Raw genomic sequence first — 14,313 nt, forward strand, 5'->3', positions numbered from 1 at the left:
CTAGGACCTCTGACTCCCATCTGAGCACTTCATCCAGTCCATTATTGTGAATATTGGGCATAAACAATCTCCATCCACTGATTCTCTCCATTTAACCATTCATCACCCCAACCATCCATCCTCCATCCAAACCACCTCCATTTCTCCATTCATATAATCCATTCCTCTACCTGCCCATCTATGATCCATCCATCCATCCATCTTTCCATTCCTCCCTCTCTGTATCCAGCTATTCCTTATTCACCCATTTGCCATCAGTCTATCCATCTATGCATCCACCTATCCTTCCATCCTACCAGTACCATTTCCAGCAATCCAGGAGAATGACTGTTGGGTACATAACCAACAGCTTGCCACAGAGTATGAGAATCTTCAATGACTACATTTAAATCTTTTCTTCTCAATTCAAATCAGTGTTTACTAATTTGCTATTAAGTTCATAGTGTTCTAAGCACTGCTGAGTAGGGGTCAGGATTCAGAAAAACATAAAACATGAAAAAAAAATAAAATATTTTTTCTAAAGAAATATGACTATTCAATGCAATTCAGGAATGAGGATGGGATCTTGGACTAGGAAAATAAAAGTACAGTATTGGGGCAAGTGATTAAATTTCATATGGACTGTGAAATAGATAATAGTATATTGCTGGAATGTTTCATTTCTGATTTTGATAACTGAGCTATGGTTATAGAATAGTATGCTCTTTTTCTTAGGAAATTCCCACAGAAGTATTTAGGGATTAAAAAGGCACAATATCTCCAATTTACTCGCAAATGATTTCAGAAAAAAGAAATGTATGTGTGTACACATAATACAAACATTACAATGTACAAGGTAAAATGTATGTATATATTAAAATATATGATTATATATAGTTATATATACATATATTTTATATATGTATGTGTATATATTCATATATAGAGAGAGAGTGAGAGAAAGAAAATGGGTAAAAAATAAGCAATTGGTGAATTTTGGTTAAAGACATGAGAGCTCCTTGTGGTATTCTTGCAAATTTCCTACCTGTTTTTAGTTTTATAAAATAAAAAGTTGGCTGGGTGCGGTGGCTCACGCCTGTAATCCCAATACTTTGGGAAACCAAGGTGGGTGAATCATCTGAGGTCAAGAGTTTGAGACCAGTCTGGCTAACATGGTGAAACTCCCTCTCTACTAAAAATACAAAAACTTAGCCAGGTGTGGTGGCAGGTGCCTGTAATCCCAGCTACTTGGGAGGCTGAGGCAGGAGAATCGCTTGATCCTGGGAGGCAGAGGTTGCAGTGAGCTGAGATCACGCCACTGTACCCCAGTTTAGACATCAGAGTGAGACTCCATTTAAAAAAAAAAAAAGTCAACCTCCCAAATCCCCAGGCCCTTTCTCTAGGAGTTTAAAATTAGGCTGGGCATGGTGGTTCACCCCTGTAATCCCAGCACTTTGGGAGGCCAAGGGGAGCAGATCACAGGGTCAAGAGATTGAGACCATCCTGGCCAACAAGGTGAAACCCCATCTCTACTAAAAATGCAAAAATTAGCCAGGTATGATAACGGGCACCTGTAGTCCCAGCTACTCAGGAAGCTGAGGCAGGAGAATTGCTTCAACCTGGGAGATGGAGGTTGTAGTGAGCCGAGATCGCACCGATGCCCTTCAGCCTGGCAACAAGAGCAAAGCTCTGTCTCAAAAAATAATAATAGTAAAATAAAATTAGAGAAGGAGATACCCCTGGCAAGCCCAAATGCCTATGAAGGTAAAGAGGACAAGACATACTAATCCGTGGAGTTTATGTCCCCCCCACCCCTGACTCCAGCAAGGTACACAATGAAGAACTAGAGGAGAGAGAGTGGGAGACAGACCCTGGGAGCAGGGCTGGGGAGAGTTTATGGGGTAGGCTGGTGAGAGCTGCAGTGGATGTGGCAAAGAAACTTCTGAGAAGTCTGCTAAGGGTCAAGAATTCCATTGTTTTTCAAGAATCAAAAAAGTATTGAAATGTAATTTTAAGTTACTTTTGGTTGCCAGACTATGAGTCTTTGAGTGCAAATTCATGCAGACTGGTTCATGTGGAGCCCTGCATTTTATTCAGGTTACAAATATATAGCTCTTCTCCATCAGTTCGTATTTTGACAAAGAGATCACTGGGGAATGAGCCGGTCAGAGAAGCTGTATCTCCTGCAGAACGTGGAAAACTATTGGAAGCAGATGTGTTAGTGACAGCTGCCTGGGCAGCAAGGAAGAGGAAGCCTTGAGAGTCCAAATGAGAAAGCGGAAAGGCATGGTGAAAATGAATATTTACAGTGCACTGTACTCGTCTCATATGCATACCTTCATGTCACTTAATCCCTACAATATCCCTGCTAACTAATTATTATGAACTCCATTTTACAGATAAGAAGACTGAGTCCTTTGGGAGGCCAAGGTGGGTGGATCACGAGGTCAAGAGATCGAGATCATCCTGGTCAACATGGTGAAACCCCATCTCTACTAAAAATACAAAAAATTAGCTGGGCATGGTGGCGTGTGCCTGTAATCCCAGCTACTCAGGAGGTTGAGGCAGGAGAATTGCCTGAACCCAGGAGGCGGAGGTTGTGGTGAGCCAAGATTGTGCCATTGCACTCCAGCCTGGGTAACAAGAGCGAAACTCCGTCTCAAAAAAAAAAAAAAAAAAGAAGAAGAAGACTGAGTCACAGAGAGATTGTCCAAAGTCATACCGCTAATAAATAGCAGAACTGCCAGGCGCAGTGGCTCACGCCTGTAATCCCAGCACTTTGGGAGGCCGAGGAGGGTGGATCACGAGGTCAGGAGATCGAGACCATTCTGGCTAACACAGTGAAATCTTGTCTCTACTAAAAATACAAAATATCAGCAGGGCGTGGTGTCACGCACCTGTAGTCCCAGCTACTCAGGAGGCTGAGGCAGGAGAATTGCTTGAACCCGGAAGGCGGAGGTTGCAGTGAGCTTAGATTGCGCCACTGCACTCCGGCCTGGGCGACAGAGCAAGACTCTGTCTCAAAAAAATAAAATAAAATAAACAAATAGAACCAGAAATTGCCTGATGCCAGAGACCCCGATGCTACCCTGACTCAAGGAAGAACATGTCATGGGATAGGTCGCAGGGTGAAGTGAGATAGGGATGAGCTCAGGGGAAGGCCTTGAATGCCAGGAGCAAGAGCCTAGCCTTTACCAACATAGATTCCAAGAAAACTGCTAGCAGAAAAGGGTGCTGGTGGACATGCAATGTTAAGGAAAGGGGCTGGGGTCATAATCTCACCCAGCCACCACAGCAGCTGTCACCAACAAGCCCACCTCTCAGAGAGCCCGGCTTACAGACCCCTTTGTCAGATGGATTCTCCTGAGAGGTAGGCACTGCTTCTTTCTCCATGGCACCAGGCACATTTGGATTCAGAGAGGGATGTGAATTCCATGTGGGCAGGCTCCAGTTGTGACCTTGCCAGCTGCTGCTTCCTGTTCTCTCCTGACACAGGATGGGGGACAGCCCCCCCTCCTTCTTGCAGACTGAATGATTATTGAGCACACACCAGCTGCTCAGTGAGCCCAGCCTCCCCTGCTTGGTGACTTGGATTGCAGCCTGGCCAGTTCGGAGCTCAGACTGGGCCCTTCTCAGCAGGCAGAGGGCTGAGCCTGTGACACAGGGGTCCAGAGAGGGCCGAAGTCTGGCAGGAGAAGGGGAGCAGTGAGAGCCAGGAAAGAATCACTTGGGGTTTCAGCAAAGTAGAAGGATGATTTTTCCAGCTGGGCCAGATCATGATGAGGCCCTACAGGATGGCTGAGCCACAGGAGTGAAGAAGCCTGGGCTTCCTCCTCTGAAGGACCGTGTAGAAGACAGCTGACCTCCACCTTCAATACTTACCCTGGGACTAGTGTGAATGTGCACAAGAAGTGTGTTTCTGCAGCAGGGAGCTGTGACCTGCGTGGGCCTGTTTGTTACAGCAGAATGCCTCCCGTAGTACACAGTCTGTGTCCTCATGGGGTCGTGCACATAGCACCCAACTCCTAACTCGAAAAATAAGCCACCCGTTCACTCTGTGATCTTGCACAGTTGCTTTGCTGAGACTCAATTTTCCCATCTGTGAGAAAAGAGGATCAGTTAGGTGATTTCCAAAAGTCCCTTCTGTTCTGTGATCCTGTTTTCTAAAAGGTGACCGCAGTCTTTGAGAATAAAAACCCAGACAGATATTAGGCAAAATGTCGGGCGGCTTCCTGACGGATAAGATGGCAAAGCAGAACCTGGCAGGCTGCAGGCGGAGATGGGTCACAGAAGGACGAGTAATGACGCTTAAGGAGCGCTGATTAGTACAGACCAATAACAGCTCGGCAAGGAGGTTTCTAGTGATGTGCCACAGGACTGTTTTATTTTACTATTTCATAAGATAGGGTCTCATTCTGTCATCCAGGCTGTAGTGTAGTGGCACAATCATGGCTCACTGCCGCCTCAGCCTGGGTTCAAATGATCCTCCCTCCTCAGCCTCCCGAGTAGCTGAGACGACAGGTGCAGGCCAACATGCCTGGCCAATTTCTACTGATATTTTTGTAGAGACGGCATCTCACTGTGTTGCCCAGGCTGGTCGCAAACTCCTAGGCTCAAGCATTCCTCCCACTTTGGCCTCCCAAAGTGCTGAGATTACAGGTGTGAACCACCGTGCCCGGCCCCACGGGGCTCTTTTAAAGTCAACAACTTGAACAAACACACAGAAAAGAAGCCAAAATCAACATAAAACACAAAGCTGAGAGGGCTGGTGCACAGGTGGGTGAGAAACCACGGTTCAGAATGGTCTTCACAAAGCAAGAGATTGGGACAAAGGTGACGAAGGGAAGCAGAACCAAGATGAACGCGAGTCCTGCAGAACTCAAGGGCTGGGGGAGCCTGTTTTGGCAGCAGGTCTTAGCAGCAGGCTGTGCAAATACCACCTGGGCATCTGGGTTGCCCACAACAGATATGGTTCTCATGAAGTTAGGACGGAGCCACGGCCACTGAAGCCCACAGCATCTGAGGCTGCACTGAGCAGTCACACATGGGGTCCAAGGAAGGGAAGGAAGGTGTCCATCCTGAATGGTCATCCCTGAGGTCCCCTGTGCCTCAGAGGGGAACACTGATGCTTTAGAATGAAAGTCATAAATGTCCTGTAAAGGGCCATGTTGTAAATGTTTTCAGCTTTGGGCCGTATACGTTCTGTTGTAACTGCTCCCCTTGGCCTTTATAGCTCAAAAGCAGCCACAGACAACAGTAAACAAATGCATGTGGCTGTGTTCCAATAACGCTTTGCAAAAATGGTGGTGGGCCAGATTTGGCCCTTGGGCTGTAGTTTTTTCTCCTTACTTTTGAAAAAAGGGCAGATATCAATGACGAGGGTGACAAGGGTTCTGGAGGTGGAGGCCGGAGTGGATGGGTAAAAGAACCAGGTGTGTGGCTCAGTGGGGAGAGGTGAGCATGCCCTCTCAGTGGTCCACAAGAGAAAGCCATGTGGGAAGGGTGCTTATTTTCACTCATGCCAGGGAAGACCCCATAAAACAACAAAGGAGTGATTCTGCATTATCTGAGGCTGGGGATGGGGGAACTGGGCTGGGTGATCTTCCACACCTTGGCCTCTGCCTGCTGGAATGGCCCTGTTTTCCCACCCTTCCCTGTCCCAGCACTGGGCTAGGACATTCTGCCTACATAGTGAGGCATGAATAATACCCTGGAGGCACAGCCACAGTCCCTTTGATCATGAGGCTCCAGGAATCAAGGAGACATTTGTAGGGCTAGCTTGGTGAGAGACTTCAGTGAGCCCTGCGGGGCTGGGGAGGCCTCTGGCTGCAGATAACCCTCCCTGCCATATGGGTGATGGAAAGCTGGCTCCTCAGGTGGGAGGCCTGGCCCAGGACTGGAATCTCAGAGCCCGGTTTGTGCCTTGGGCTTCTTCCCTGGTCCAAATGGTGGCAGGCGGTTGGATAAGTTCATTTCTCTGGTCCTTCCCAGCATAGGCATCCTGGGGCCAGCGAGCAGCCACCAATGACTACAGATGAAACACAAGCCTCCCAAGTCACTTTTTGCTGGCTGTTGGGAGTCTGGTGAGTAGGAGAGGAACCTCCAGGTTTCCTGGGGCACCATTCTGGATCCCCTCACCTCAGCTCTGTGAGGTCATGGCTAAGCCTGAAACAGGTCCCAACTCATTCAATATTGCCATAAATCTATGAAATAGGTGTGAGCCACGAGGGTTTGGTTGCAAGTAACAGAAACCCAATTCAACTGCCATATGGAAGCATAGAAGCAACTGACTCTTTGCTAGAGGCTTATGGCATGACTCCAAGTAATGAGGTAGTGGCTGTTCAGGTCAACAGATTCGCAACTCCGACTGGCTTAAACAACAAAAAACTGCATCTGTGATCGCAGTAACAGCATTCAGTAACATTCTGTTATCAACAGGGAGGAGGATGCCACCTCCTGATTGGACCAGGGGGAAGCCCCAGTCCCAGGGCAGCCAATCAGCAGCCTGGCAAGCAGCCAATGGGATAGCCTGGAGGGAGAGTTCTGCCCAATCACAATACCAATAATTAAGAGGTCCAGGCCCTCTGCCCTAGCTCAATTGACAATATGGGGTGTAGACAGAAGGAACAGAGAGTGGGGAGGCCCAACGGGGTCCCCAGAGTATGGACCACCTGTGTCTCTTTTCTGCCTCCCACCCCCACCTGCATTTCACTGGGGGCCCCTGAGTTTCTCAGACAAGGGAGACCATCCAAATACCCTAGTGGCTGAGGGTGCAGTCATTGGAGTCCCATCATACTCCCGAGTCCACCATCTACTGTGAGTCAGGCAAGTCACCCAACCTCTCTGAGCCTCCATTTCTTCATCAGGGAAATGGGAGTAATCATAGTGCTTTCTACATAAGGTGGGGGAATTCAATGAGTTCCTATGTGTGAAGCACTTGGACCTGTGCCTGGTACACACAGCACATGTGGATTAGCCACCTCCTGCAAGCAGGGGCCCAGGGAAGGGAGCCACAAAAGAGAGACATAGAGAGAACAGGAGGCAGAGAGAAACATGATAAGGAGAAGGAGGGGAGAAGGGCGTGAATAGATCGGAGAGGGAATGGGGCTCCCTGGGGTGCTGGCCTTGACCTCTCAAGGCTTGGCTCAGCCCTGACTTGTTCTTTCCTCCTCCATATAATCTCTCTCTGGAATGCTGAGAAATTCTGCTTCCACCCCCCAGCAGTTGCCATGGTGATGAAAACCTGGACCCAGTGGAAAGTTCTCTGTGCTCTTGGCAACGAGGCTGCAGCACCCTGCCTCCCCCTGCCTGCCTGTGCGTGGGCGGCCAGCTCCGGCTGCTGCCAGGATTTGGGGCCAGCACGGCCTCTCTGCAAGACCCAGCCCTGCCCCCAAAGAATCTAGGATGGGAGCTTTGATATGTCCTGTACCCAGGGCCCTCAGAGATTATCTAGCCTGTCCCATTTTATGGATGAGACATTGGGCCAGAGAGGACCGGTGGCTTGTCCAAAGCCACATGGACCCCCCCCTGGGGTCTCCCTCCTGGGCTCAGCTGTGAGTCAGGTGGGCACAGAGCACCTGGGGACATCGCAGACAGGGGAATAGCCACATGGCAGGCCAGTCCCAGAAAGCAGGCCAGCTGCTGGAACCAGGGGGGTGCAGAAGACAAGGGACTCCAGGAGGCTGGACACTGCCTTCCTCTTCTCTCCCAGACACAGTGGTGGGTCTGTGCGAAGGACTCAATGCTTGTGTCCCTCCAAAATTCACATGCAGGAGCCCCAATCCCCAGTGTGTTGGTATTGGGAGGTGGGGCCTTTGGGAGGTGATTAGGTCATGAGGGAGGAGCTCTCACACTGGAATTAGTGCCCTTGTGAGAAGAGACAGGAGAGAGATGATCCCTTCACCACGTGAGGGTGCCTGCGGACCAGGGAGAGGGCTCTCTGCAGCCCAACCATGCTGGTACTCTGATCTTGCAGATTTCAGAGCTGTGATAAATCCATATTTATTGTTGAAGTTGCCCTGTCCTCAGTAATAGCATTCTGAGCTAACAGTGCATTTGCAGAGGTGCTGAGTTTGCTCCACTCTTGGCAGCCCCAGCTCTCAGACTAAGTGGAAGGGCACAAGCCAGTCTTTAGCAGCCCCCTTGCCGGGGTCCTGAGGCCCTCTCTTTTACTCCCTCCTCTCTTTCCTCCTCTTCAGCAGGCTGAATTTTGGTCCTGAAGTTTGCTTCCAGCAGAGGCCAACTGCCTCCCTTCAATGCTGGTAGGTCCTTAACCAGCTCCCTCCTGCCTTCCATCCACCCAATGCCTTCTGTGTTATTTTTCTTTTATGTACCCCATGTGCTATGCTCTGAATGTTTCATGTCACCCCAAAGTTTATATGTTGAAATAGAATCCCCATTGAGATGTTGCTAGGAGGTGGGAGCCTTGGGAGGTGATTAGGTCAGAACCCTCATGAATGGGATTAGTACCTTAGAAAAGAGACCCCAGAGAACTCCCTTACTCCTTCCAGCATGTGAGGATACAGCAAGAAGACAGTTGTCTGTGAACCAGGAAACAGGCCCTCCTCAGACACCAGAGCTGTAGCACCTTGGATTTTCCAGCCTCCAGAATTTCTGTTGTTTATAGACCACTCAGTTTACAATATTTTACTACAGCAATCTGGATAGACTAAGATACCATGTTTTCGAAACCTCTCTTTCTCTGTCTCTTCTTGAGTGAGGGTCTCACTCTGCTGCTCAGGCTGGAGTGTAGTGGCCCGATCATGGCTCACTGCAGCCACAACCTGCACACAAGGGATCTTCCAGTCTCAGCCTCCCAAGTAGCTGGGATCACAGGTGCACACCACCACAACTGGCTAATTTTTGCATATTTTTGTAGAGATGGGGCTTTGCCATGTTGCCCAGGCTTGTCTTGAACTCTTGGGTTCAAGTGATCCACCTGCCTTGGCCTCCCAGAGTGCTTGGATTATAGGTGTGAGTCACCACCCCTGGCTGTCTCTTAAGCAAACAGGTTTATTAAGTAACAACACACACAGTGGCCCATTTTTGATCATCAAAGGCCCATAGAATCCAGGCTTTGTCTGCCCCAGAGACACGGGACTCTTCAGGTCCTTATATGGTCATGTGATGGATATGTGGGACAGTTCCATAAGCTGAACACTGTCACTAGTGCAGGGCCTACTGTCCACATCCCTCAGAACCCTGCAGGTGAAGATTCCCAAGACGACAGCAGTGGAATTTCCTGCAGGTCCCACAGGCCCACATTGGGATGAGATGTGGGTCATCTCAGGAGCTCTGGCCATGGACCAGACTGAAGCCAGGATAGGCCATATGATGCCTACCACAAACTTCCCATGAGACTCAACTGTTCAGACATTTTGGGAGTGTGAAAGGTCCTTGTGGTTCTTGCCAAGAATCCAGTTCTTGGAAAGAAGGTGCCTCCTATCCTGTTTCTGATGATAAAACTTGGACAATGAAACTACTCACTGGGTGCCAAGGGCTTTCCCTGGTGCCATCTCAGTGGCTCCAGGAGCTATGTCCCCCAAAATAGAGACTAAACTCATGGGTTCTAATTTTCCATGGAATACTGAAGTTGAGACATTTCCCTAGAGGTGTCTTCATTACACAGGAGCATGAATTTGACCTGGAGATGGGAAATGATGGCACAGGCAGGGGATAGCTACAATGTCCAGAGCCAAGTTCCATCTCTGTAATCAGAGAAGAAGAATCACATCACTCCCTGAGCCTCAGTCTCCAAATCTGTAAAATGGAGCTGAGATTATCAGCCACTATAATTCCTCTACCAGGTCATATATTCCTTTGGGGAAGGACTGTGATCTTGTTCTCGTCTGTGTTTCTAACACAGAGGCTGCCAAAGGAGTCCTGGCCGAATCAAAGGGTAGGCACAAATTGTGAGAGCATTCCTTTCCCCAGACCATCCACCACACATTCATTTCATTCATGAAATCATTTTTCTGCTTAACCAAAATTTTATGTCATTATCTATATGCTGGGGACACAACAGTGAGGGAAATAGACTGGAAGCTTACAATTGATTGATGGGACCCAACAGCTGGTCACTGCACACTGGAATGTGAGATATATAGGATGCTGCCTGGACACAAAGGAGACCTACCTCAGTTCTGCAGAGCCCAAGAAGACTTTCCCGAGAAGCTGACAACTCAGCTAAGATCTCAAAGATAAGAAGGTTTAATGTAAGCCAGAAAAGCAGGTTTAGAGTTCCAAGCAGTGGACAAATAAAAGTGTAACATGGAAAAGGAGGGAGAGGAGCCTCTTGGACCACACAATCCCCCCTCTCCTGCCAACTACTTCCCAAAGAAACCACCTCATTCATTCACCCTGAGCAGTGGCTACTGAAGTTCAGGACCATGGAGAGCACCACAATGATCTTCCAGCCACCATTTTGCTCTTGCTAATCCTGAAAGGCCCTGCTCGGATTAAGGCCTAAGGAGACAAATGACAGGGTTCTGGGGGTGCGGAAACCACCAGGCTTGGAGCCAAGGAGGGAGAGTCCGGGGACCAGATGAGTTTGGGGAATCAACTGTCAGCTCTCTATCCAGATGAACTCTGTAGTCACAGAGCCAAGGGGAGCCTGGTGAGTCACACTTAGGCCTGGGAGCCCAGGAACCCTGCTGCGCACAAAGAAAACAGTGGGATGATGGAGACAAGTGGTTCTCTATTGTCTCTGTTACCCAGGCTGGAGTGCAGTGCTGTGAACATGGTTCACTGCAGCTTCGACCTCCCAGGCTACAGTGATCCCTCTGCCTCAGCCTCTCAAGTATCTGGGACTATAGCCATGCACTACCACACCTGGCTAGTTTTTGTATCTTTTGTAGAGACAGGGTTTTGCCATGTTGGTCAGACTGGTCTGGAACTCCTGGGCTCAAGCGATCTGCCCACCTCGGCCTCCCAAAGTGCTGGGATCCAGCAGCCCAGAGAACAGGCCCAGGGCATGAGCCGCTGCAGTGGGATCTGTGGTAGGGCTCCTTGTCTCTCATCCCTCACCAAAAAGAGTCCTGATCCCACCCTGCCCAGAGTACAGCTGGGGCCTCCAGACAGACCCCAATCCAGCCAGATGAAGGCTGCTGTCAAAGAAGGGAAAGGACAGGTTGGGGGAAAAGCAGAAAGAATGTCCCCCAATCCAAACTCCTGGACCCCCTCCATGAGAGAGAGGTTCCTGCTGGAAGAGAAGTGCTCACCCCAGGCCCAGTGCACCAAGACCACCAGCAGAACCCACAGTCCTTCCTGGCAGAGTTGGCAGCTCTGAGACACCACTGATCCGGAGGCTTGTGACCCCCTCCCCTTCCCTTCCCTCTTCTCCTCTCTCCTCCCCTCCCCTCCCTTCCCCTCCCCTCCCCTCCTTTCCCTTCTTCTCCCCTCCACACCCTCCATGCTACTCTCCCAGCTCTGGGCAGCCTGGCCCTTCCCTCCTGCCTCCTGGTCTTCTCTACTCTGCTGCTTCTGACCCATACCCTGGCTCAGCCCACTGCCCCCACCCTGCTCCTGCTGTGCACCCTCTGCCTCCTCATCCTCCCCTCCCTGGTCTAGGCTAGGTAGGCTCAGGCTCCCCGGGCCCTCCTTAGCAAAGCTGCCTCTCTTGGGTTCAGTGATTCCACCTCCCAACCCTATCACTGTCCCCCACCCCATATTAACTGTAATTTTGTAAGAGTGACTTGTTGGTTTAATAAATCTCTAGTTACTTTAATAATATTTTTAAAAACCCCAAAATGTTGGGATTACAGGTGGGAGCCACTGCACCTGGCCCATCTGTTTTTTCTTTTGGAGATGGGATCTCGCTCTGTCACCCAGGCTGCAGTGCAGTGATGTGATCATAGATAAGTGCAGCCTCCAGTTGCTGGGCTCAAGCAATCCTCCTGCATCAGCCTCCTGAGCATCTGGGACTACAGGCCACACCACCACACCTGGCTAATTAAAAGAAAATTTTTTTTGTAGAGACAGGATCTTGTTATGTTGCACAGGCTGGCCTCAAACTCCTGGCCTCAATCCTCCTGCCTCAGCCTCCCAGCTGGTTCTCTACTGTTGAAAATCAGAAGCCCTTTGATAATCTGATAAATAGTAAGTAATACATTTAGAAACTTAACATAATAAGGCCAGACATGTTTGCTCATGCCTGTAATCTCAGCACTTTGGGAGGTCAAGGCAAGCAGATCACTTGAGCCCAAGAGTTTGAGACTAGCCTGGGCAAGATGGTGAAACCCCGTCTCTACTAAAAATATAAAAATTAGCCAGGCATGGTGGCACATGCCTGTTGTTCCAGCTACTTGGGAGGCTAAGGCAGGAGGATCACCTGAGCCTTGAGAGGTCGAGGCTGCAGTGAGCTGTGGTTGTGCCACTGCACTCCAGCCTGGGCAACAGAGTGAGAAAGAAACCTAGCGAATAAGTAAATATGTGGTATGGTATGTCAGAAATTCATAAATGCCTTGGGGAAGAAGGAAAACTTTCTCCCCCTGAAAAACAAGTGACCTCTGGAATTATACTAAAGCTGGTTTTAGCCCTCCTGAGCCCTATATGGATACAGCTCAGAACCAGTGTCACTCCAGGGTATGATGCACTCTACATGGGAGTGGGGAAGAGGGACTGGAGTGAGTCTGTCTGGACCTCCAAGCCAGGTGTGGGGGATCTCTGCCCTGACTAGCTGCAAGGGCCATCTCCAGGCCCCCCACTTCTGATGTGTAGCCCCTCCCTTGCCACTGTATTTACCAATTGGGTAACTATACTGTATTAGTCCCCAGATGATCAAGATGCTGGAGGTGATCAGGATGCTGGAGGTGATATTAGGACACTGGAGGTAATATTAGGAGACTGGAGGTGATATTAAGCTACTGGAGGTGATATTGGGAGGCTGGACGTGATATTAGGAGGCTGGAGGTGATATTCGGAGGGTGGAAGTGATATTAGGAGGCTGGAGGTGGTATTAGGAGGCTGGAGGTGATATTAGGAGGCTGGAGGTGACATTCGGAGGCTGGAGGTGATATTAGGAGGCTGGAGGTGATATTCGGAGGCTGGAGGTGATATTAGGAGGCTGGAGGTGATATTCGGAGGCTGGAGGTGATATTCGGAGGCTGGAGGTGATATTCGGAGACTGGAGGTGATATTAGGAGGCTGGAGGTGATATTCGGAGACTGGAGGTGATATTAGGAGGCTGGAGGTGATATTCGGAGACTGGAGGTGGTATTAGGAGGCTGGAGACCACCTGAACCCAAGGGCCATCAGAGCTAGGACATTCCTCTCTATCCCATTTGCGTCACTGCCTGCATGTGTCCCACGTAGGTTGCCACTGTCTTCCCAGGCAGCTGGAAGAAGGATAGATATCGAGTGAAAGGACAGAAGGATAAAGAATTGATGGATAGAGGGAGGGAGGGGGAAGAAGAGGGAGGGAGGAATGAATGGAAAGAATAGACATTAGACTGGAGAAAGGAAGGATGAAAAGATGAAAGAAAGGAAGGAAGAAAAGGTGAATAAATAAAATAATAGTTGGATTCTATTAGTCTATTTGTGTACTGGACAGCCCTGACTGAGGCATTCTTCCTACACCGGATGGTCTTCCGTCCCAGGGGCCTCAGGGCCACAAGGAGAAACACACAAGGATAAATGCTGCAGCCTCAGAGGATGAGAGGTAGAGAGGAGATAGGAAGTTCCCAGTGCCTGGCTGGAATCCTCGGTGAGACCAGGGGTCCCCAACACACCCAGAGCTTCCCAACAAACACCGTCTTTCTCTTAAGCTGGCCCCAGGGGCTTCTGCTACTGCTACCAGAGACCCCTGCCTGGCCAAGCTGCGTATCGACAGAGAAGCCGTGAGGATTCCGAGAGAGCATGTGTCAAATGCTTCGCCCAGTGCCTGGTGCAGAGAAGGTGCTAGATGCAATGAGATAATCACCTGGACCCTGCAAGCATGCACGAGGGCCCTGGTGGAGAAGGAGACCCTTGAGTTAAGCCTTAATAGATGAGCAGGAAATAAGTCATGAGGAAGAGACAGGGAAACTCCAAGAACTCCCCTCCAGCCCCTAGGTCCCCAAGCCATCTCTTCGTACTGAGCATGCCCAGCTCCTGCTAGCCGCTCTCCCATAGCCAGTGGTCCTGGCCTTCTTTAAAAGGTAGTGCCTGGGGCAGAGTCTTGCAAGGGGACATTAGCCCACAGCATTGATGCCATGGAGACTGGAGCTGTGTGACGTTGGGCAACGTACTGAACTCCTCTGTGCTTGTGTTTCCTAGTCTACAGAAAAGGGGCTGGTAACAGGGCCTGCTGTGTTGACTTCTGTGACTGTTAAGTGGGCTCCTGCCTGGGAAGACTCC

At 49.8% G+C, this 14,313-nt stretch overlaps 1 long non-coding RNA gene across 2 annotated transcripts; it reads left to right on the forward strand.

The window, feature by feature from the left end:
- Positions 1-7,253: 7,253 nt before the first annotated feature.
- Positions 7,254-11,275, forward strand: LOC118145014 (uncharacterized). Of its 2 annotated transcripts, none has more exons than XR_004730063.3 (3): positions 7,254-7,698; positions 8,178-8,240; positions 8,490-11,275. It is a non-coding gene; the product is annotated as an uncharacterized LOC118145014 (long non-coding RNA). The 2 variants fall into 2 exon arrangements; XR_004730064.3 differs by having other exon boundaries at positions 7,254-7,541.
- The last annotated feature ends 3,038 nt before the right edge of the window (positions 11,276-14,313 follow it).

Source organism: Callithrix jacchus, chromosome 8, assembly GCF_049354715.1.
Source record: "Callithrix jacchus isolate 240 chromosome 8, calJac240_pri, whole genome shotgun sequence".
NCBI classification, from domain to species: domain Eukaryota; kingdom Metazoa; phylum Chordata; class Mammalia; order Primates; family Cebidae; genus Callithrix; species Callithrix jacchus.